Raw genomic sequence first — 20,551 nt, 5'->3', positions numbered from 1 at the left:
GGACTTGATTTATCTGTTTATCTTCCCATCTCCCCTTCTTCATTACAGCTGGGGTTTGGGGCTTGGCAGGAATGAGTGGAGTCATCCTTGAGCTCTCTGCAGGTGAGGTGAGGGTTGGAGATTCCCGTACTCACTTTGGATATTGGGTTTTTTCCCCATGGGGTGTTATCTGGTATCTGTGCCCAGAGTCCTGCTTTGGATTTGTTAAAGCCTAATTCTTCCCAAAGTTAGCAGCTGTGAATCTCAGTGGTCTTAGTTCATTCCTTCATCCCAGCTGTGTGTGTGGATCCTACAAGTATCGATCCACTGCTTTGGAATCAGGTTTGTGTGTGATTCCTTAACTTTTCTGCTCCAGAATCACCCAGGAAGCTTCATAAATTCCTTCATCCTCTAATTCTGGCTGTTGCTGGTGCATTTTTAAGCAGGCAGCTTGTAGATGTGCTCGCTGGAAAAGTCTACTTTGTGGTAAAGCAAAACCTCATCATTGCTGCTGTCACTGGAGAAAAATGCATTCATTATTATTATTCTTATTATTATTTTTAGGAAAGATGCGATCTCACCTCATGCATAAAATTAGTTTAATGGAACAGCAGGAATGGGAGGGAATATTGGCATTCCTGTGCTTGTCTGGGGAGTGAGTGAACAATTTCTTTGCTCCCTCTCAGGCCCTGGATGAATGATATGTCATTGGAGCCACAGTTTTAGCTGAAGTGTGTCCGTGAAGGCAGCAGGGAACCAAAAAACAGGTTTTAAAAATTACTCAAACAAAGAAAAACGAATTAGTGAGCTTCTAAGCATTGTCCTCAAGCAGCCAGTGAGGCTGAGAGCTGAGGCTGACTTAGGGAGGGACAAACGCATTTGTGTCCTGTAAATCCTCAGATAAGGGGGTTACATCCCATCTTGAGTGGAGGGGGCAAGGGGCACCATGTCAGTAGGGTTGGGACATCAGGTCTTGCACATCCCAGGGTTTTCCCATGCCTCTCCTGAGGTTATTCCTGCTGCTTTTAGCTGCCCCAACGGATACAGGCAGCAGGCACTGTGTTGGTAGCTCAGTCAAAGTGCACTCGTGCTTGCCTGCCCCTCAAAAACTTCTTCTTTCACTTCACTCCCTGGGAATTGGAAAGGAGAGATGAGGATAAAAGTGATAATGTCATCTCAGGGCATCCGAACACCGCTGATGGCAGCGCGTGCAGGAGCTCTCGTCCCCTCCAGCAGTCCCACACGCCCTTGTCCTTCAGCTTATTTCCCCTCAGAACCCCAGGTTATCTCGGGGTGAGCTTTTTTTTCCACTGAAAATGAACTTCAATGAATATCTCCCTCTCTTGTGGAAGCAAGAAATTTGCAAAAATTTCAAGCCAGAAGCTCTCCTTTCCTCCGGAGAATCTTCCCTCTTTGTTTGGAGGAATATCCTGGTGAAAAAGCTGCTGAACACAGGGCTTGTCACAGCTTCTGGCCCTGGGATTTAGGTGGGACCAACCCTTCACTCAAAGATGAGAAAAGGAGCTGTCCCCTCCTTTCCTGGAGGGAGAGCTCCCTTCCTGCTGATTCCCGGCGTCTTTTCAAGCTTTGCTAAAACGGGTCCACTAGATTGAGGGGTTCTTTGAGTGAGAAGGATCAAAGGATAAGTTGGGAGGGGGAAAAATGTGTGGGAAAGAGGCAGTTGCAGGCAAACTCATCTAATTTCCATCAATAGGTGTGAGTCAAGCCTGGGGTTCTGCCTGTCTCCCAATTCTTTCCTTCCCTTGCAGTCTGCACCGGGTGTTTGCACTTTTTCCTCCTCCACCACTCTTCCCTCTTGGGCTGCAGGAGATAGACACTTTTTAAGATGCAAGGTGAGGGGTTTTTTTCAGCTCATCAAATGCTCTCTGGTGGCACCAGGGCTCTGAGAAAGCCTAAAAGACTTGGAGGCTGTGTGCAGTCTCATTCCCTTCGGGTGCCAACCCCCGGCATCCCTCCTCCAACAACTTTACTTCGTTGTGATGGCTTTCCTACATCTCCTCGCCCTCAGGCTCCTGCAGCTCCCTCAGCACCGCTCACTGCTTCTGACTCCACTCCCTGTCCTCCTTCCAAGCTGTCTTTGGGCCACCTCCACATCTACTTTACATTGCAGGGGACAAAATCTCCCTGCCGCCTGGAAGGAAGTGAAAGCACGGCCATGAAGGAGCTTCCTGTGCTCTGTGTGCGAAAATATCTGCCCTGCTACACGAAAAAAGATATAAAATCGCTTTTTAACCTGCTTGTCTTCCTTCTCCCCTTGGTCTTTGCTGAGATGATGGAAGCATTGATCCAGCTTGCTCTGACCCTGGCCAGCACAGCCACGTGCCACGCTGTCAGCGTTCAGATTGTCTCCAGAGCTCCTCTAAGCCAGGATCACAGGCCAGATTAAACTGGTAGAAAACCTTACAGCTTTTTGGGGGACATTTCTGGAGAGTACAGGGACTTATTAGTGACAGGGAATCTTGAGGAGAGCAGGCTTTGCTGGGAGATTTTATCTATTTTTATAGCTGGCACAGGTGGATTTTTCTGTGATAAAAGCTGTAAACACAGCAAAAGTCAGAATGCTCCTTCCTGGCTTGCAATAATCAGCTTCTAGCTCTGAACCAGCAGAATAACAGGACCCTACCCCAAAGTAACAGGACTTGCTGCAAGTATGGCAGAGGTCAGGCTCTGCTTGTAGGTGATAAGAGAGTTTAGCCTTGAACCAATTCCTTTGGAGGGAGCTGGGCAAAAAGAAGATGCTGCCCCTCAGGGGAGGAATTTGGAGTTAACCAGCTCCTTAATGCACATCAGAGAATCCACCTCCTCCAGTCTCTCATTTTTTGGAGGTTGTTTTCCTTCTTTTTCTTGTCCATGTTTCCTTGTCCATGGTTTCCGTGGTCCTACAAAGAAAGTGGACGTTGCTTTTTAATACCTTTCAATATTATCTGCCTGCTGTGGTTTTACTTGGCAGAAGCATTGTTGTTTTTTTGTTATCCATCCTTTAAACTGGTTTTGAGCAGGAAAACACTTCCCCCAAAGGTTACTTAGAGAGTTCTTGTCCAAATAGTGACAACGATGGCACTTGGGGGTTGTGCATCGATCCCAGAAGGCAAACAAACAGCCCCAGCTTAAATCCTACACCAACTATAAACCTTACGCCTTTTAATTGGGAAATTGATTTTAAATCCAAGCCTCTTGAAAAATCTAATTATTTTCCTTTTAAAAAAAACAAAATGAAAATAAGAAGAGTCTTTCTCTCCGTCATGCTCCACCAGGCGAAGGAAAGTGAGGAGGAAATAATTCTTGGCTGCATCTCTGCAGGGCGCCCTGGTGATAACCTGGATAATACAATCTGATTTTGGCCTTGAGTCTGTTCCCTTGGATTATCGCATTTCTTCAAGGACCAAAAGCTGTGCTGGTGATTCAGACCCAAAGGAGAATGTCTTTTTTAGTGGTAAGCTTTCAGGTTTTGTTTTTTTTTTAATTTTGTTTTTTTTTTTCCCCCAGCCATCAAAGGCCAGAGTGGAGGCTTTTTTCATGTGGCTGCTTTATAGAGAACAAGTTGTTGGCATTCTGACCAGAGCCCAGCTCTCCTTCCTTCCTTGCCAAGGAAGACCCCGCTTGTTGGGTTAAAAGGGAGAGAAAAGTGAAGGGAAAAGAGGTGAAAGAAAAGGCCACCTTTGGAGACAGTGTGCCTGCATCACCTGCCCTGAAAAGAAAGGTGGATTTGGAGAGGAGGATGTGTGTGGGTGTAAAATCTAAGTGGATCCATCAGGATCCATGCTGGATGTGAAGTCTGGATGTGTGGCCATTTCCCACACTCCTGTTTAAGTAGGGATCTGTTTGTGAGGGTGTGAGATCTGCTTTGTCCAACAGAAGGGCTGAAATCCCAACTCTCGTGTGCCCAAGTCCTTTCTGTTTTAATCTTTGTGATGAGGTTTTGTGGCTCTCACTGCAAGACTGCGTTCAGGAGCCTTCACTTGGGAGGTGAAACATTCTTGGCTTTTTTTTCTCCATGCTTTGGCATGGCTGCAGCTGGTTTTCCTCCAGGGAAGGGAAGGAGGTGTGCTGCCTTGTCTCTGCATCCACTTAAGGATGCAGGAGTCCACATCCCACATCTCTCCTGTTGCAGGGGGGGTTTCTTCCCCTCTCTGGTCCAGGTGAGGGCTTTCTCCTGGAAGCCTGGGTGCTGAGGGATGCTGGAGCAGAGGGATGCCAGCTGGCCTGCTTCCAGCAGCCTCCCTCCCTCCCTTCACAAGCACCCGCAGCCACCTCGGAGCCGGGTTTGTTTATAGAAACACTGTCAAGCAAAAAAGTCTTTCCAATAGCTCCGAGGAGAGGGACGTTTTCAGCTACTCAGTCACCCTCAAACTGTGAAGACGCGACATATCAGCTGCATAAAATTAATTTATTTAGTTAGGGGAGGCGTTAATTAAGAGATCTCATTTATTGTGTTTCTGCAGACAGCTCTCGAGGGCCTTTTGAATTGTCAGCTCTGGTGACAGCAAAAGCTAATGGTGTCATGAATCAGCGGTGGCAGGATTCATGCCGAGGGAGGAAGTAGGAGATGGTGGAAGGGGTTGAGAAAGGAGTGATGGAGACGTGGCAGAGGCTTGGGCACACAGGGCTGAGGGCAGATGAGGTGCTCTGCCCTTCCTTAGACTCCCCCCACAGAGAATTCTGCCTCCAGGTGGCTGCAGGAAAAGCCCAGGGTTTGGCAGAGCAGCTCAGCAAACCCACGGATGCCAGGACATGTGCAGCCATAAATGTATTTGTGTGGATCGAATTAAAATAACTGACTGTCCATGTGAGCTGAACTGGAAAAGAATCTTTGATTTATTTTAAATAATCAGCTTTTCCTGCACTCGGAGAGGTTAATTCTCCTTGGTTAATCAGGATGTGTCAATCTGACAACCAAGTGCAGGCCTAACACCAAACTTGTGGGTTTAAATTTAAAGTGTCTTAGAAAATAACAAATACTCTTTATCTGAAAGAATTACATGCTCCAGTACAGCTGTTTATAGGCCTCTCCTTCAGGAAAAGCCACGCCAACACTTTTTCCCCCACTTTTTTTATCTTCTTATCATCTTTATCAAGTTGATTTTGGAGGGAAATTGAAATTCTCTTGATGCAGAAAATAGGCCAAAAGGAAAAAAAAAAAAGATATGAAATAGTGGAGCGCTGAACTCGGTGAGGAAGTGCTGCTGCCATCTCCCAGGCAAAGAGGTTTTGTGTTTTGAGCTCCCCACTTTGTTAAACAAAGGAGGCATTGCCTGTGCTTAGGAAATCAGCCCCGGCTCTTCTGGGCTTTCCTCCTTGTGCATCCTCCAAGCTCACAAACCGAGCCCTTGTTGCAGAGCCAAACTTCCAGCTTCTCCCTCAAAGGCAAGCGGTGGAGGCGGAGGTCGACGGATGCCACAGCCATTTTCCATCTGCTCTGGCGGCCGGGCGGGAAGCGCCTCCCAGGCTGGGATCTGGGGGAACACGGGACACCTCTCAGAAAACGGATGGCTGCCCCAAGAGCTCTGAACCGGCTCTTGTTACACGTACCCAAGGAGCAATTTTCTCCAGGTCACTGGTCTGGCTTTCTTCAACACTCTGCTAACAAATGCATATTATTACTTCCTCCTTTTTTTTAATAGATTTTCGCTCATTTAAGCCCAGGGTACGCATCAGACTCATATAGGCCACCACTGCTCTAACCTTGGTTTATTTATTTTTTTTTTAATGTGGTTTTTCATTTGTGTGGGATGGCAGTGGCTGTGCAGCTTGGATGAGCCCCTAGCCCTGCCTCTCTCCGGGTGATCTCTGTGCCCCTGTCCAGGGAGAATGAAGTTCCGGGGGGGTTTTCCGCCATTGGGAGCTCAGGGTTGGATTTTGTCATGCTGAGCTGCTCCTGGAGTGGTTTGAAAAACAGGAAAAGCATTTTTCCAAGCAGACCCTGAGGGGTTTTCAGTCCAAAAGAATCACTGGGAGCTCACCCTGTGCCAAGGGCCGGTGTCCCCAGGGACATGCTGCATTTTCCTGTCTACCTCTAAGAGGAGAAAGAAACCTCAGCTTGCCCTTGGCTCCCATCACAAAAGCTTTGTGATCCTCAGGCAGAGCTGGGCAGGAATGGAAAGTGGTGAGAGATGGAGCTTTTAGATTTCGATTTAACCCTGAAGCGGCAGCAGGGCTCTCCTGTGGTGGGAGCTGTAGGAAGAAGAGCTTTTTTCCCCTAGAGGGATTGCGTGTCCAACAGATTTTTGTCTTGGGTCTGTCTGCTCTGAAGCCACGCAGGATCCAACCAAGGCTTTTCCTGCAGCAGCACAGTATGGATTTTCCACTGCTTTACTACTGTGGTTGTATCCCCAGGGCTGCCTTGCCCCATCCAGCTCAAAACTGGATCATAAAATCCAAACAGAACCACAAAATGGTTTGGAAGTGATTTTAAAGTGATCTTTCCAACCCCTGTTCTGTGAGCAGGGACACCTTCCACTAGACCAGGTTCCTCAGAGCCCCATCCAACGTGGCCTTGAGCACTTCCAGGGATGGGCACAGCACGACCCCGTTTATGGGAGAGGAGCAGCAGGGCATTGTCCCAGCTGGGGTAAAGGATGGGACATTGCTAGGCTGGGAGGCAGAGGAGAGTTGGATGTGTTATTGCCAGAGCTGCCTGGGGAGGATTATTGCTCCTCGTGGAGTGGCCACGCTGGAGACCGGAGGGAAGGGTGCTGTGGGAGGGGGCCCAGCAGAAGACGAGATCATGGGGGATTCATTTAAACCGCAGCGTTGGATCCTATAAATCTGCGGGGTTTTGCATATTTCCATATTTATATATGAAAATTTTGTGAGGTGGCTTAAAGGCAACTGAAATAAAAACAGGGCTGTCAGAGCCTGAAAACCACCAGCAAATCTCTAACAGACCATTTAATAAAAACGTATGGGCTCGAAAAACCTCTGAGCTGATCCCTTGGGGCACTGCAGCTCTGCTGGCCGGGAGGCTGTGGAGTGCAGGGACCTTTCAGCCTGGCTCATGTCCCACAGGAGTGGGACACTGGGCTGCTGGCATTTCCATCAGGCTCTTTCTTGCTGTCCTGTGTGTGCTGTGATGGTTTGGGAGCAGGCAGGGAGAGTGGCCACCGCTTTTGTGGTGCCCCAAAGCTGCGAGGGACGCTGGGGGCAGGGCTGGAATGGTGCAGAGGGACATCTCACACCCTACAGGGGCTGTGGTTGTGTTCAGCCTTCCCAGTGGAAACTGGCTCCTTCTCCTGTGAGCACGTGCCCTTTTCCCTTCTGATCTTGGGTTATTGGCCAGAACAAGAATTCTCCAAACCACTGGTCTGCATCACCCTCGCTGACCTTCTGCCGCTTCATGAGTCTCTTCCCATGGATTAATTTAAAGGAGCATCGCAGAGATTTGTGCTCCGTGCCCAGGGGGTAGAGTGGCCCTCCAGGTTGGAAAACAAACTCCTTTTAGGTTGCCATGCATATCTTCATGCTGGTTTTTTTTGAGTAGCTCTAGATGTTGTCCATTTTGTGTATTTGAGCTCTTTGCTGTAGGACCTCAACCCTTTCTGCCTTTCTCTCCAGGCAGCTCCAAATCCCAGTGTAGAGTTCTGTAACTCTTGGGTCTGGCCTGAAGAATCATGAAATAGTTTGGGTTGGAAGAGACCTTTAAAGGCCATGTAATACAATCCCCTGCCATGGGCAGGGGTGCTCAAAGGCTCGTCCAGCCTAGTCTTGAATATTCCCAGGGATGGAGCATCCACTGCCTCACTGGGACAACTCTGATTTCACCATCTGCATGGTAAAAATTGTGCACCAGATGTTTCTAAAGGGAAACTCCGCAAGGACAAGAGCAAACCTCTCCCTGCTCCGAGTCCTCTGTAATTTTTCCCCCTTTTCAGCCCCAAGGCAGGAGCTGGAGGCCATGGCCGCCTTCTTTCAGCTGAAGTCTCCAAATCAAAAGGAAATAATTAGTGGAGGGAGAGAAAGCTGGGACAAAAACAAGCTGTCAAGAAGAAGAAGAAGGTGCTAATGTGTCTGTCATCCCTCTTCCCTGGCCCCCAGAGGTGGGAGGCGGGCACTCCGTGTCTGATGGGGATGAAGGAGGGTGTCGGTGCTCGCCTGTCAGCCTCGGCTGTCTCCAGACATCAGCTCTCCTCTCGTGAAGACTCATCTTGCTCCCAGGCCACTTCCTTCTGCTGTCCCCCCGAACTGTTCTTGGGAGGGGTTTGCTCCACGGCCAGTTTGATGGCGATGGTTGTGACTTCCCTGCGCAAGTGCTTCCAGCTCAGGTTTGATCCGCTGCGCCGGACGCCTGCAATCGGCTCCTGTCCCAGCAGTGCCTATTTCTCTTCATTTCCCACAGACAGGTGTGTGCAATGAGTAGCTCACATGTTGGTGTCTGCAGTTATTAAGTTAAGCAAGACGAATCCCAGTGTCAGCATTTCCCTTTTGGCTTTGCTCAGGGCTTCGCTCCCGCTCCTGCAGGGCTCCTGGTGGTGACTTTGGCACAGGGTGACATTCTTGGGAGTCCTGAAAGGTGCTGGATGTTTTCTGCCCGAGAAGCCACATCGCTTCTCTGGTCAATGCTGTCACCTGTTGCTGGGCTGGGGGAAGATGTGAGGCTTGGCTGCAAAAATCCAGGGGTATAAACATCTGGGGAGCTTTGCTTAAAGTTCTGCCCAAAGCAGTGACCTCAAGGGTGGAGCTGTCACCCTCCATTGCTTTGCTCCCTCAGGGACTTTCTCCTGCCTGGTGCCACCAGTGATGGGCATTACTAGAGGCTGGTTTTAAGGCTGGGAGTTAATATTTAGGGGGGTTTTGGAGGTTGGGACTTGCTAACTTTTAACCAAACTCTTACACTTTTCAGCCTCGGTGGCCCTGCTGCTGGGAAACCTTGGCTTACAATAGGGGAGAGTTTGCCTGGCCAAGCTTCCACTCACCCCAGCCTTCAACAAGACTTTTGTCCATCATTTCTGTGCAGGGCTAATGATTTCTGAGGAAAAAGGGGAATACCTGCCAGCCACAGTGATCTAAAATACCCTGTGAGGGTGCACAGTGCGGTCAGCGGTGTCTGCTCCAGAAAAGCAACTCAGTTCTGGGGCTCTGTTAGGTTTAGGGCAGCATTTCTCACCTCTCTCTGAGGGCTGTTCCCAAGTCCTGCTGCCTTACTAAGAGCAGGTTCCTGCCATGTCCTGCAGCACCCATCCCTGTTTCCCTCTACCTGGCATTAGAGGGCAGTCAAAGGAAACCTTCCTCATCCTCCTGCTCCCCAGGCTCTGCGGGCTGACAGCCAGCACCCGCACCCACCCCGGGGGCAGTGGGCTGACCTCGAAGCAGAGCCCTTTACCTTGCCCTCACCCTCTTGTTTCGGGTTTCTGCCCGTGTTTCACCGGTGAAAACCGCTTGTGGTTTTGTATCTGACATTTGGGATAGAGCATCTGCAACTCTGATGAATCCTGGGCTCTGTTTCTCCCCGGCCTCGCCCTCCGTCTCCCCCTAATTGACATCCCCGAATCCTGTCTCTGTTTAACAAATCAGGCTACTTACTCTAAGTGATGACATGGATAAATATTGCAGGCATTCGTTTTATGTCTGGATACCCTGATAATAAAAGCTATCAGAATCTCTTCCCCCTGCCCGTGCATAGCAATTACTACCAAAGGGTTCACTCCTCCATCACCGGGGCGGGATGTGGAATTGCGTCTGTGACAGCAGGATTTCCCACTTGCATTGGTGGATTTGGGCCATAAAACAGCCTTTTTTCAGAAAATTCAGCAGCACTGTGGTGAAGCCATGGCTTCAGAGTGGTGAATCTCACACAGGAGCCCTTTGGCTCACAGAATTCCAGGTACCTGTGCCCACTTGGATGGACCTGGGTGTCTGGAGTTGCCATGGGTGGCAGTGGGTGTCGTTTTGGGTTGAGGGTGTGGTTTTTCACTCACTCCTGCTGTCCCTGTGCCTTCCTCGAGCCACCCCCATCCAGGCTCTGCTCCTCATCTTCACCGGCACGTTGGTGGCTCTCCTGGGTTGAGGCTGTCAAATTGCAGGGTATTATTTTTAGCCTGGTTTCCCGAGGAAAAGCAGCTTATGTGATTGTACTGTCTGTCAGTGCCTTTCCTCCCACCAGCCTCCTCTTAACAAGTTTTGAACCCCCTGTCAAATTTTCTGGGAGGGATGGAGAGCTCCGAGACGTTCCTGCACGTTTCCCTGCAAATCAGCAGCCGGGGCCACCTTCCTCAGGAGGGGACGGGGCTGGGTGGCAGCGCCCAGGGACAGGAGGAGATGCCGGGGAAGGTGCGAGATGAGAGGCTGGGAACGGTCTCTGCTGAAGGTTTAATATCTCAAATACAGATATTAAGCGCTCACGCCTTAATTAAAGTTAATTTCTGGGAGAGGCGTTTCATTACAAAAGGTTTCTCCAGCTCAGGCGTGTCCACACCATCTGCTCGGAGCCGGCGGTGGCAGAGCCCTCGACCCCACCGGCTGCGAGGACCGGCCCTTCCTGGGAAAAGGACGAGCTCAACGCAAAAACCTCTTCTGTTCTTCCTCCCTGCCTCTCACTCTGGGCCATCACTGACAGGAATTTTCACATTTTTTAAAATTTAATTTTTAAGAGCCAAGTGCTGCTGCTGGCAGGAGAAAGTAAAGTTTCATCTCTGATTTTCCTCAGTGGCTTTTTCTCTGGTGGCTGACTGAGGTTGGGCAGGCTGTCCTTCTCCCATCTCCAGCAATTTTTGTTTCCTTTTTAAGCTTTCAGGAACATAAGGGTTTGTGATTTCTACCCTTTGTCAAAAGTGGCTGAAAGTTATTCAATGGTGGCTTGACTGAGATGGTCACACACACACACACACACCCAGGAGCTCCTGTTTCTTAGGAAACTGCTCTTAATGAGAGACAGCTCCTATTAATTCTTGCTTACTTTTTAGTCGAGGTCTTTGCTGGGAATGGAATTTTTATGGGAAATCTTAAACCAAACAATGATGCTAATAAGCTGTAATCAAAACCAGGGGAGGAGGGGATCTGCTTCTTTCTCATCCCAGAAGTCCTCCCTGAGGTTTCAGGAGGAGGGCTTTTCCTACAGCAAGACAAAACCAAGATACTTTTATTTTTTTTGTTTTGTTTTGTTTTGTTTTTTTAACCAGAAGGTGAGAGTGAAACTCCCAGCATTGGTTTATGGCTTGGGCCTCACTGGGAATGTTGGAGAGAGAGAGGTACAAATCCCTGCTTTGAAGGGACTTGAATCTGAGCCATCTGCATCCCTGGCCAGTGTCCAACATCCCAGGTTACTTGTGCTTTGTGAAGCTTTATTTCTCTTATTTTCTTCTCTCTTCCTTTTATTTCGTTGGGTTTTTTGTTTTTTTTTAAACCACTGAAAACTCCATGATGACGCTGAAAAATCTCTGGCCTGGGTAAATAAATGTGTCATTTGAAATGGCTTTTTCCTCCCCTCTGTGTGAGATCTTGGGTTTGGCAAGTTGACATCCTCTGACTAAAACCCATTTTGTCTCAATTTCTGGCCATTCTTGCTCACAGTGAGTGGGTTTTGCCCATAAAGACAGAAGTTGCTGGGTAAAGCTGAGTAATTCTCTATTTAGAGGCCTTTGCTGCTGTCTTCTCTTCCCTCAAGCAGCCACCTGAAGAGGATTATTGTCACATATTTTGATGTAGAACCTGAATCTGTCTCCTGGTTTACTCAGGAGAGATCCAAATGCACTTACAACAAGCCCAGGATTCCTTGTGAAATGTTCACCTGCTTAAAGAAGGCTTTAAAGGAAAAAAAAGAAAGCAAACCCCTTTATTAAGAAAAAAATAAAAGGAAAAGCCATTTTTCTCACTTTATGAGATGATGGATATTTTTCTGTGTGCAATATTTAGATAAAAGGGGCTGAACTTCTAATTACATTACCTAAGGAGGTTTAATAATGTTTGCCCAAAGTATCTGGTTGTGAAAATTCACCGGAGTCAATTCAGTTTAATTTCTGTTGAAATCCTTTTGCTTCATCCCTTCCTGCTTCCCAAGGGCCTTTCAGGGTCATCTGAGGGTGGGAAATCCTTGGGTTTGGGTTCCAACAGAGACAATCCTGTCCTTGAAGAGGGCTGGAGAAGACCTGGGCTTGGAGATGCTGTGTTGGGAGACCTCCTGTGCTGGCCAGTAAAACCAGTTTATATCCCAGCTGTTCCTCAGCCTTTTGGGTTTCTGAGGTAGCAGTGAATAGTTTTTTCCCTCTCTCCTGGAAATATTTTGAGTTGTAGATGTCTTTTTGCCATCAGGGCCCCCTGATGTGTCGTAGGACAAACTCAGCCACACAGGTGGGGCTTCTCCACTGACTTTCCATCCTTTCAAACCTGGCCTGGGATTTCATCCCGTGGAATGTCATTCCACATCCGCCCCTCTGGCTCTCAAAGGCATCATTTCCTTCCAAATGATGCCAAAACTCCTTGTTTTGCCTCCAGAGTAGTGAGTTTGATGAGTGTTGGTCCCCTGTTGTTAAGGAAGTGTTGAATGTGAGTGGTGACTGAACAGCCTGCTCAGCAAAATCTCTCCAGGCTGCCTCCTTTTTTGGTGTTATCTATTATAATATTTTTTTTTTTTAGGCAAAACATTTCTTTGATTCATAATTCTTATCGTAATGTTCACCTCCTACAGTTTAACTAATCATTTGCCCATGTGGCACAATATCAGATGCTTTTCTGAAGTCCAGATGGTCAAACTCTCTCACAAAAGACAAAGATTGGCTTTTGTCTTGAGGAATAAAAAAAAAAAAAAAAAAAAAAAAAAAAAAAAAAGCTGTTATCTCCCAGAAAAATATATTTACCAGGCTCGCCTGACTGAATCCATCTGCGTGAAATCCATCTGGTTTTACCCATTTTCTTAGATTTTCGCTTTGGAGTTGCTTCTCAAGCAGAGCTGCTGCTCAGACCAACCTGTGGCTGCCCAAAACTCATCCTCCCACCCCAGCCTTAAATAATCCCTCATCTTTAGTCTTCCACCCTCCTTCCCTCCTGCTCCCCCTTGCTAGATTAGTTTAAAATAATCTGTGAAGAAAGGAGTCTCTGGGAAGCGAGGCAGTGGCACTGAAGTGATTATTTCCACCACAGTAAAGGTTGAAAACTGGTTACAATTATCGCTCCTAGTTTTACACGCTAACAGGATTTGCCTTTGGGGGATTAAGTTAACTATTCTGTCACGCAGGTGAGTGTTTTGTTTTGCTCCTCTGAACCAGCCTTTCTCAGGCTGTCAGGGAGAGGAAGATAAAGGATGCCGTCCTCCTCCGTATCCCGCTTTCCAAAGCCCCAACCGCGGCTCAAGGAATGCTTTGTCTCCGCCTTGGAGAGATTAATTTGGGCTTGTTTCAAGGTCATCTCAGGTGCATCTTTTTGTTGAATGCGTTTGCACTGCTGGAGAAGTGTGGATCCTTTTAAAATTCTTCTAGGCTGTGGATCAAGGGGAAGTGGGGGGGGAAATAAGCTCTGATGTTTCAAGAAAATATAAATAAAGAGGCTCGATCCAGACGCTCTGTGTGGTACAAAGAGGGTGAAGCTTTCAGGCTGTCACTGTATGGATTCCCAGGCTGAGGGCAAAGAGTTGCTCCAGCCAGAATTTCCACTTAATTTTTCATTTTGACACAAAATATCAGGGCAATTGACCTTTATTTTTTTTTTTTTCTTTTGTGGTCAATTCCATTCCAGGGAGTTCTTGTGACTCCTTGTGAATGTCAGCTCCTGTGCTTTGGGTGGTAACTGGGCACCACTGGGCAGAAACTGCCCAAAATGGGACCAAACCAGGGCCTTAAAGGAAAAGTTGCACCGGGGGAGGTTTAGATTGGGAAGATTTCTTCATAAAAAGGGTGGTCAGGCACTGGAACAGACTGACCAGGGAAGTGGTGGAGTCACCACCCTTGGGAATGTTGGAAAAATGTGTGTTTACGGCACTTGAGAACATGCTGCGTTCATGGTTGATGGTACTCGATGATCTTAGAGGCCTTAGCCAGCCTTGGTGATTCTGTGGAAGAGGGAAACCTCAGACTGGTTGTGATTTTGGGGAGGAATGACCATTTTTGCTACAGCAAAGCGACATCAAGCTTTCAAGAGTGGTGGGAGATCAAGCAGATACAGCCAGTGAGCAGCACAACAAATGACAACGAGAGATTTTTTTTTTCCCTCCACTGATAACCTCAGGTCTATTTCCATGCCTGAACTGCTCAAAGCAGGGGATTTAAGTTTTGCATTGCTCCAGTTTTCTTTGAGAAGATAAAGACCTTGCAATTCCTAAGGAGTTGTGTTCTTCAAATGTTCATTCCTCCCCGAGTCAGGATTACCTTAAACACCCCTGGGTAACCATCCCTCCTACCCCTTTAACAGCTGGTGTAAGAGAAAGGACCAGAAATTGCTTTTCTGTTGACTTTATGGGGAGGCTGGAGCTTTAGGAGATGATTAGAATGAAACAAATCCCTGGTGAATTAATTGAAAGGGTCAATGTCTGTAGTTAATCAGTTAAAACTGCCTATGGTTACCCAGCTGTGTCTTTCATGTCAGCAAGATCTCAGTGGGGCAGGAGCCATCTAAGATGACTTTGTTTGGTGGTTTTTTGGGGGACACGTGGACAATTATGCTTTGACATTTCTTCCTCCTTGATTTTTTTTTTTTTTAATTTTATTTTTATTATTTTCCCCTCCTAGTTAGGTGGAGGTTGGAATAACTTGACTTAATGACGCTTTTTCAGCCCTGATTTTGGTGGTGACAGTTATTAACAGTTCCATGATAAGAAACAGGTGTTTCAGCATGGTCCATCAGGCAGAAGAAGAACAATGCCTCCCCAATGTCATTGTTCATGATGTATTCAGTGACTGCTGGCCTTTTTTTTTTCTTTTAATGAAGATTTTATTCAACCTCATAGGTAGCATTTACTATTTAGTATGCAGGCTTTGGGCAAGCTAGTGGAGTGGAAAAGCTTTTAATTTCTTTTTAATGCAAACATGGATCTTGCAAGACCTTGTGAAGTGATTGGAATGGGCTCAGCCCCTTGCTTATGTTCTCTCAGCATCCCTTGGTGGTCCCCTGCAAGAAAATCCTGAGTATTTCTCATGGGATTTGCAGTTCAAGGGACGGGTCCAAGCCTGAAGGGATCAGGGAGACTCTCCTGGCTACTCCTGTTTTATAACAAGGAGCCACACCTGGGGTGGTTTGGGCAGAAAACATCATTAGTATAATAGGGGCATTGCAACAGCTCCTGGGCTCTGCTGCCACTTCCCAGGCTTTCCCATGGATGGGTGGCTGAGGAGCGATGTTTTGGAGTATGAAGCTGTCAAATGTCCTGGGTAGTTTTTCCTCTGAAGAGGTGTGAACGTGGATCACTTGCCCTTGCTGGGATTGCCGGTCATTTGCTCTGGGCTGTGAGGGGAGGGGACCTCTCCCTACAGCTGGATCCCAGGGTGAGCTCTTCACACATTCCTGTCTGTGTTCCTGGGGCTCAGAGGGAAAGAGGGGAATATGGGGCACAGCAGCCACACCAGCCTTTCCCCATCCTGTGCCAGAGTTATTCCCAGAAGGAGCTGGCATCTCTGTGGATCAGTGGGACCTGTCTGGACCCCTGGGAGATGCTGGAGTGGATATTGTTTGATATCCCTTCAAGGAGAACTTGGTGCATCCTGAGGGAACTCCCCAGGTGATGGGAAGAGACAGAGCTGTCAGGGCTTGGACTGCAGCCTGAAGGATGCAGCAATGGGCATCTTCTCTGCTTCCTCCTCCTCCTCCTCCATGGGTGCTGTGGTCTGGCTTTCCTCGGATTGCAGGGCCCTGCCTGACTGGCTTTGCTGGAGCAGCTCTTGAAAACAGGCCTGGGACACCTGTAGCCTCTCACAACTTTATTTTGTACCACAGCCCATGGATTTGTCCACTACCTGTTTACTCCCCACTGGCTTTTGGTATCACAAAGGGGTGCAAGGCCCACCGAAGGAGCTCGACAGGTCCCCTTGGCCTCCTGTACGACCCAGTCCTGCTGCTTGGGTGAAAAAGGAGAAAGAAGGATTAATTTGTGATAACTAATGCATTTGTTCCCACTGAAAGGCTGTTTGATCTCCACAATCCTCTGGTGGCAAGCAGCTCTGTGTCAGCCATCATGGGGCTTTAACAGCCCCCACAGAGCCATGCTCAGCTAACACATCCCTGCCACAGGCAGGGCTCCCCATTATTACTTTCTTCCAAAAAACCATAAAAATCATAAAAAAAAATAATTTCCGCTCTCCCGTGGCGGCTTTTCACAGCAATTTCTCCAAATGAAACAATTAATGAACATTAAACATCCTTTTTCTGGGAAGGCAGCAATCAGGAGAGAAGATGGAGTATCCCTTTAAAATCTCCCTGTACATATGAACGTGCACACGGAGCCCCTTCAAGGCTGAGAAGAATTGGAAGTGATGGTTACCAGTATAATATTTAAATGAGTGTTAATTACCATAAACCATTTGGATTTTAATGTCTCCTTCTGTACAGTATGTAAATCAGGGCTGGAATGGGCTTGTGTGCTTGCAGAGGGTTGTGGATGAAAGGAATGTTTTCCAGGACCGGGATCTGGCTGCCTGGTTTTCCATTCCAGTTCACGGGAGCAGTGGGGATGAACACTGGCCACTCTGGGGAAGGTTTCCCCTCTCATCCTCAGAGACAGCCCAGCCCTGAGGATGAATTTTTCCTGCTGTCTCATCCCGCTCCCTGCCTGGAGGCTTCCCCAGGAGGATGCTGGTGAGATGATGCCTGAACGACTCTGCTTTGGATCTGGATGGAGGATGTTTCTGACAGCGTGATATAGTCTGTTTTATTGGCTGCTAAGGGTTTTTTTTTTGTGGGGTTTTCAGCATCCAAACCATGAGTGAGTTGATTCCATGGTTTGCTGTACCTGCATCTCTTCACTTCCCATCCCACCTCCACCCAGCCTGCCCTGCAACCCCGAGCAGAGGGGAAAGGGACTTTGCACGAAGCTGGTGGACACCAGTAGAACTTCAGGCACCTCAATATCTGCCCAGCCCCCTTCTTGTCCTTCCTCTTTGCCCCCCTCTCCCTCCGTGGGGACCTTGTTTGCCTTGCAAAGTGGTCTCATTATAAATGCATCAACCTCTGCCGGTCTCACACGCGCAGCCTTCATTTAGCCCTCCAAGCTCAATTACATCTCAGGATGTCTTGGGGTAATTAAGTAATATTAGAACGTTTTCTTTTCTATTTTTTTTTTCCCCCCCCCTTCCCTAATGCAGCTTTCAAAGCACAAGCCTTGGCTCTCACCCACTGGAGCCCACTTCTCCGAGGCTCTGAGTTCTCCCTAATGCACCTCGCCGCGAAGGCAGGCTAATTACATTTCTGAAGGATGTCATTAGTGTCGTATTCCCGCTGGGTTCCGAGGGCTGGCACGCAGCAGGGAACGCTCCCTTAGGTGTCTTTCAGCTTCCCTGTGCTCGCTGCCACTGGCAAGGAGAGGCCAGGCTTGGAGAGGAGCTCAGCCAGCAAAGCTGCCTTGCTCTGGGCTTTGTTGTGAGCAATCCTTCTCCCTGGACGTGATGCATCCTTCAGCTCCTCGTGGTTTACAAATATGAACAGATTAAGCCTCTCAGAGCCCTTGTGAGATAAGTAATTGCTCCTCTAATGATTGGCACTATATCTGCTCTCATCACTGAGCCTTGGACAGTGCAAAAGGAGCAAGGAGGCAAATACTGAGCACGCCAAAAAGATAAGTGATGCTTTTGGTTTACCTGACCATCTCACCTGCTGGCTGGTGGCCAGAAATCTGGAGCTACCACAACAGGCGCCTCTGGCACTGCTTTTGGAGCCCACGGCCCATACACCTCCCTCTTTTATCTGTGCAAAGCCCCATGAGCTCTGCTGGCTTCAGTGGAGGCTCCTCAGAGGCTTCCCCAAAGGGAAGAGGAACCAAAATTTGTCTGTTTGGGGAGCCCATTGTTTGCATCAGGGATGGGATGCCGGTTCCCAAGGAAACAAAAAGGAAATGATGGTCACACCTCATTATCCTTCTTTCTCTCCCCTAGGTGGTTACAAGGACAATGTTCTGGTTTTAGACTACCACAGCTCTCCTGGCTGGCCCAGTGTGAGGTGGCCACGGGCCTCCCACAGGTGAGTGCTGCTTTCAGGGGGTGTTACAGGCTCATAAAAAGAAGCCACATATAATTCACAGTAAAAATTGCCATGGAAATTTCTGCTCGTGTTGTGCTCAGTTACATTTTGTTGTCCTGGAGAGATGCATTAGCTCTGTTAGTGAGGCTGGAGCTCCCTGCCTCTGGAAAAGATTGATTATCCCACGTAGTCCCTACCCCTGTGGGGAGCCTGATACCCCCCTCTACCTGCCTGGCTTTTTGGGGCACTTCCATAAGCATTAGGGATGAGGATACTGCTGCCATGTCCCTGGCTCACTGCTTATCCAAGTGGGATAGGAAGGTATCCTAATATTGGATACCTCCTTGAAGGAAGGGTACATTTCAGTCCAGGGTATCTCACACACTCTTCTGGTTTTGTTTTATTTTTTTCCACTTGCAAGTGAATATTTTTGTTTTTCATTTGGCCCAAACAATAAGCAGGAACCAAAAGGAAGTAAAATCTTCACGTCACGTTAAGATGGATTGCAAAGCTTTTGTAAAGATCTGTGGAAAAAGAGAAACCACTCAAGGATGGGTCAGGCACTGCCTGGGCACAGCAGATGCAGCTTATCCAGGTCAGTCTGGGCTTGGTGGCACTGTCTGATTTGTGCCCATTTGGTGGCACCTGCTTTGGAAACATTGCACAGGAGACAAATTTTCTGGAGCCGTCTTCATCCTTGGGCTTTATCCTTTCCTACAACCTCCTGGGTTTTAGGAAAGCCTGGATCTGAGAGGCCTCTGTGCAGGGGATGGATGGGCAGACTGGCTTTTCCCTTTCGTGCACTGGGGTGAAATTAAAGGGATTTCAGGAAATAAAGCCGTGCTAACGAAGCTAAGCTGCCCTGGGAAATGTTGTACCCAGATTGTCCAAGGTGTGGGAATCCCAGGCTTTCCCACTGCCCTGGCCAAGCTGCCAGCTTGCCTTCGTCTGGAAAGAGAGATGGGCATTAATTGAGGGGTTCTATTCTATTTTGGGGGCAAAAGCAGGATCTGGGCTGTGAGACACATTCAGGGGGGTGCTGCTGCATGCAGGGATGGACTGGAGCAACCACCTGGAGGTGGGGGACCAGTCTGTGTCCCAAAAATCAGGGGAGGCTGGAGAGAAACACAGCCAGGAGGTTAGTCCAGGTGAATGGAGAAGTGACTCACAGAGAATTTGGGGAGGGGAGAAACTTGTCTGGAAGGCAGGAGAGTCCTAAAGCAGTTCATTTGTGTACACTCTGATGTTCTTAGGACCCTGTTCTGGCTCTGACCAGTCCCATCTGTGATGAGCTGGCAGGGGTTTTATGTAGGTCCAAACTGACATTAAATGCTCTATTTCCTGCTTGCTGGTGGCTGTGCGATTCAGAAGCTTTCCTGCAGAAGGCAGGGTCCTGGCAGTGCCCAGCAGCAAAGGCAGGAGCTGGAAACCTGCAGATGATCCAGCCCCTCCTGGTGCTTATCCAAAAGAGTGCTGGGACTATGAGCACCACGTTTTGGCTGTGTGAGGAGGAGCCAAACTTTTTAAAGGCTCCTGTAGCCTTTAATCAGCTGCAGGCCAGGGCTGTGTGTGTTCCCACACGTGTCCCAGGTCAGGAATCACAGCCTGTGGTGGCTGCAGGGGTCCTGGGGGGACGGTGAGGCTTCCCAGCAGGAGAAGCAGAACATCACCTAACACCGAGGCAGGAAAAGTTAGAGGATGAAGAAGAAACTTCTCTGATCCTATTTAGACCGCTCGAGGTTGCCCATTCTCTAATGACACATTCTGCAGATTGCAGAACCTAGTAATTACAGCTAATAAGTCCAAGATGTGTAATTACCCTGAAGCACTTGGAGCTAGAAGGCAGAGTTAAGCACGGCTGTTACACACTCGTTAGGTGATCCACCGCTTTCCTTGCTCTGCACGTGAAATCCAGGAGTGGCAGGAAGTGTATCTGCTCTTTTTCCCATCCTCATCAGTGCTGGGTGGAAGGGAAAAGCCAGCTCTTTTTTCCTGCTTCCATTTCCCAGCTCCAAAATCCCGTTTCTTTTCTACAAGAGAGACAATTCCTGCTCGGATTTTCGGATCTGGAGTGGGAGGCTCTTGAGGGGAGGTTGTGTTTGTTTTTCTTTCCCACTGCTTTGCTTCCCTTCCTAATTAAAGTAGCTCTTTTGTCAGCCCCTGAATTTCTTCCCACCCTCCAGTTTTCCCAGAGAGGCTTCTTTACAATTTCTGCCTCTAATCAATACACAATTTATATGCAATAACTTTGCCCAGAGAATAGGGAAGCAGCGATCAGCGTTTCTCCTGCAATTCCGGTGTGCTGGAGCTGCTGACTGAAGGTCAATGCAGGCTTGACTGTGACTGATTTTTACTGTCTTTGGGCAACCCAGCAGCAAAATGCAAGCTTTGGAAAACCTCAGCTCCATGCAGGCCGTAATGGATAGCACTGTGCAACCTGCCAAGCACGCTGTGCAGCTGGATCCCT

The 20,551-nt window shown here is 48.3% G+C and overlaps 1 long non-coding RNA gene across 1 annotated transcript in view; it reads left to right on the top strand.

Annotated features, from left to right (window-relative positions):
• LOC107207019 overlaps nucleotides 1–19,586 on the top strand; it is a 39,951-nt gene extending 20,365 nt beyond the window's left edge. The window contains exons 7-8 of the long non-coding RNA XR_004498195.1: nucleotides 18,000–18,084; nucleotides 18,546–19,586. This is a non-coding gene — a long non-coding RNA (uncharacterized LOC107207019). The remainder of the gene's footprint in view (nucleotides 1–17,999; nucleotides 18,085–18,545) is intronic.
• The last annotated feature ends 965 nt before the right edge of the window (nucleotides 19,587–20,551 follow it).

This window comes from Parus major, chromosome 6, assembly GCF_001522545.3.
Source record: "Parus major isolate Abel chromosome 6, Parus_major1.1, whole genome shotgun sequence".
Lineage (NCBI taxonomy): Eukaryota > Metazoa > Chordata > Aves > Passeriformes > Paridae > Parus > Parus major.
The sequence above is the reverse complement of the archived record's forward strand: the minus strand, read 5'-3'. Positions and strand labels throughout refer to the sequence as shown.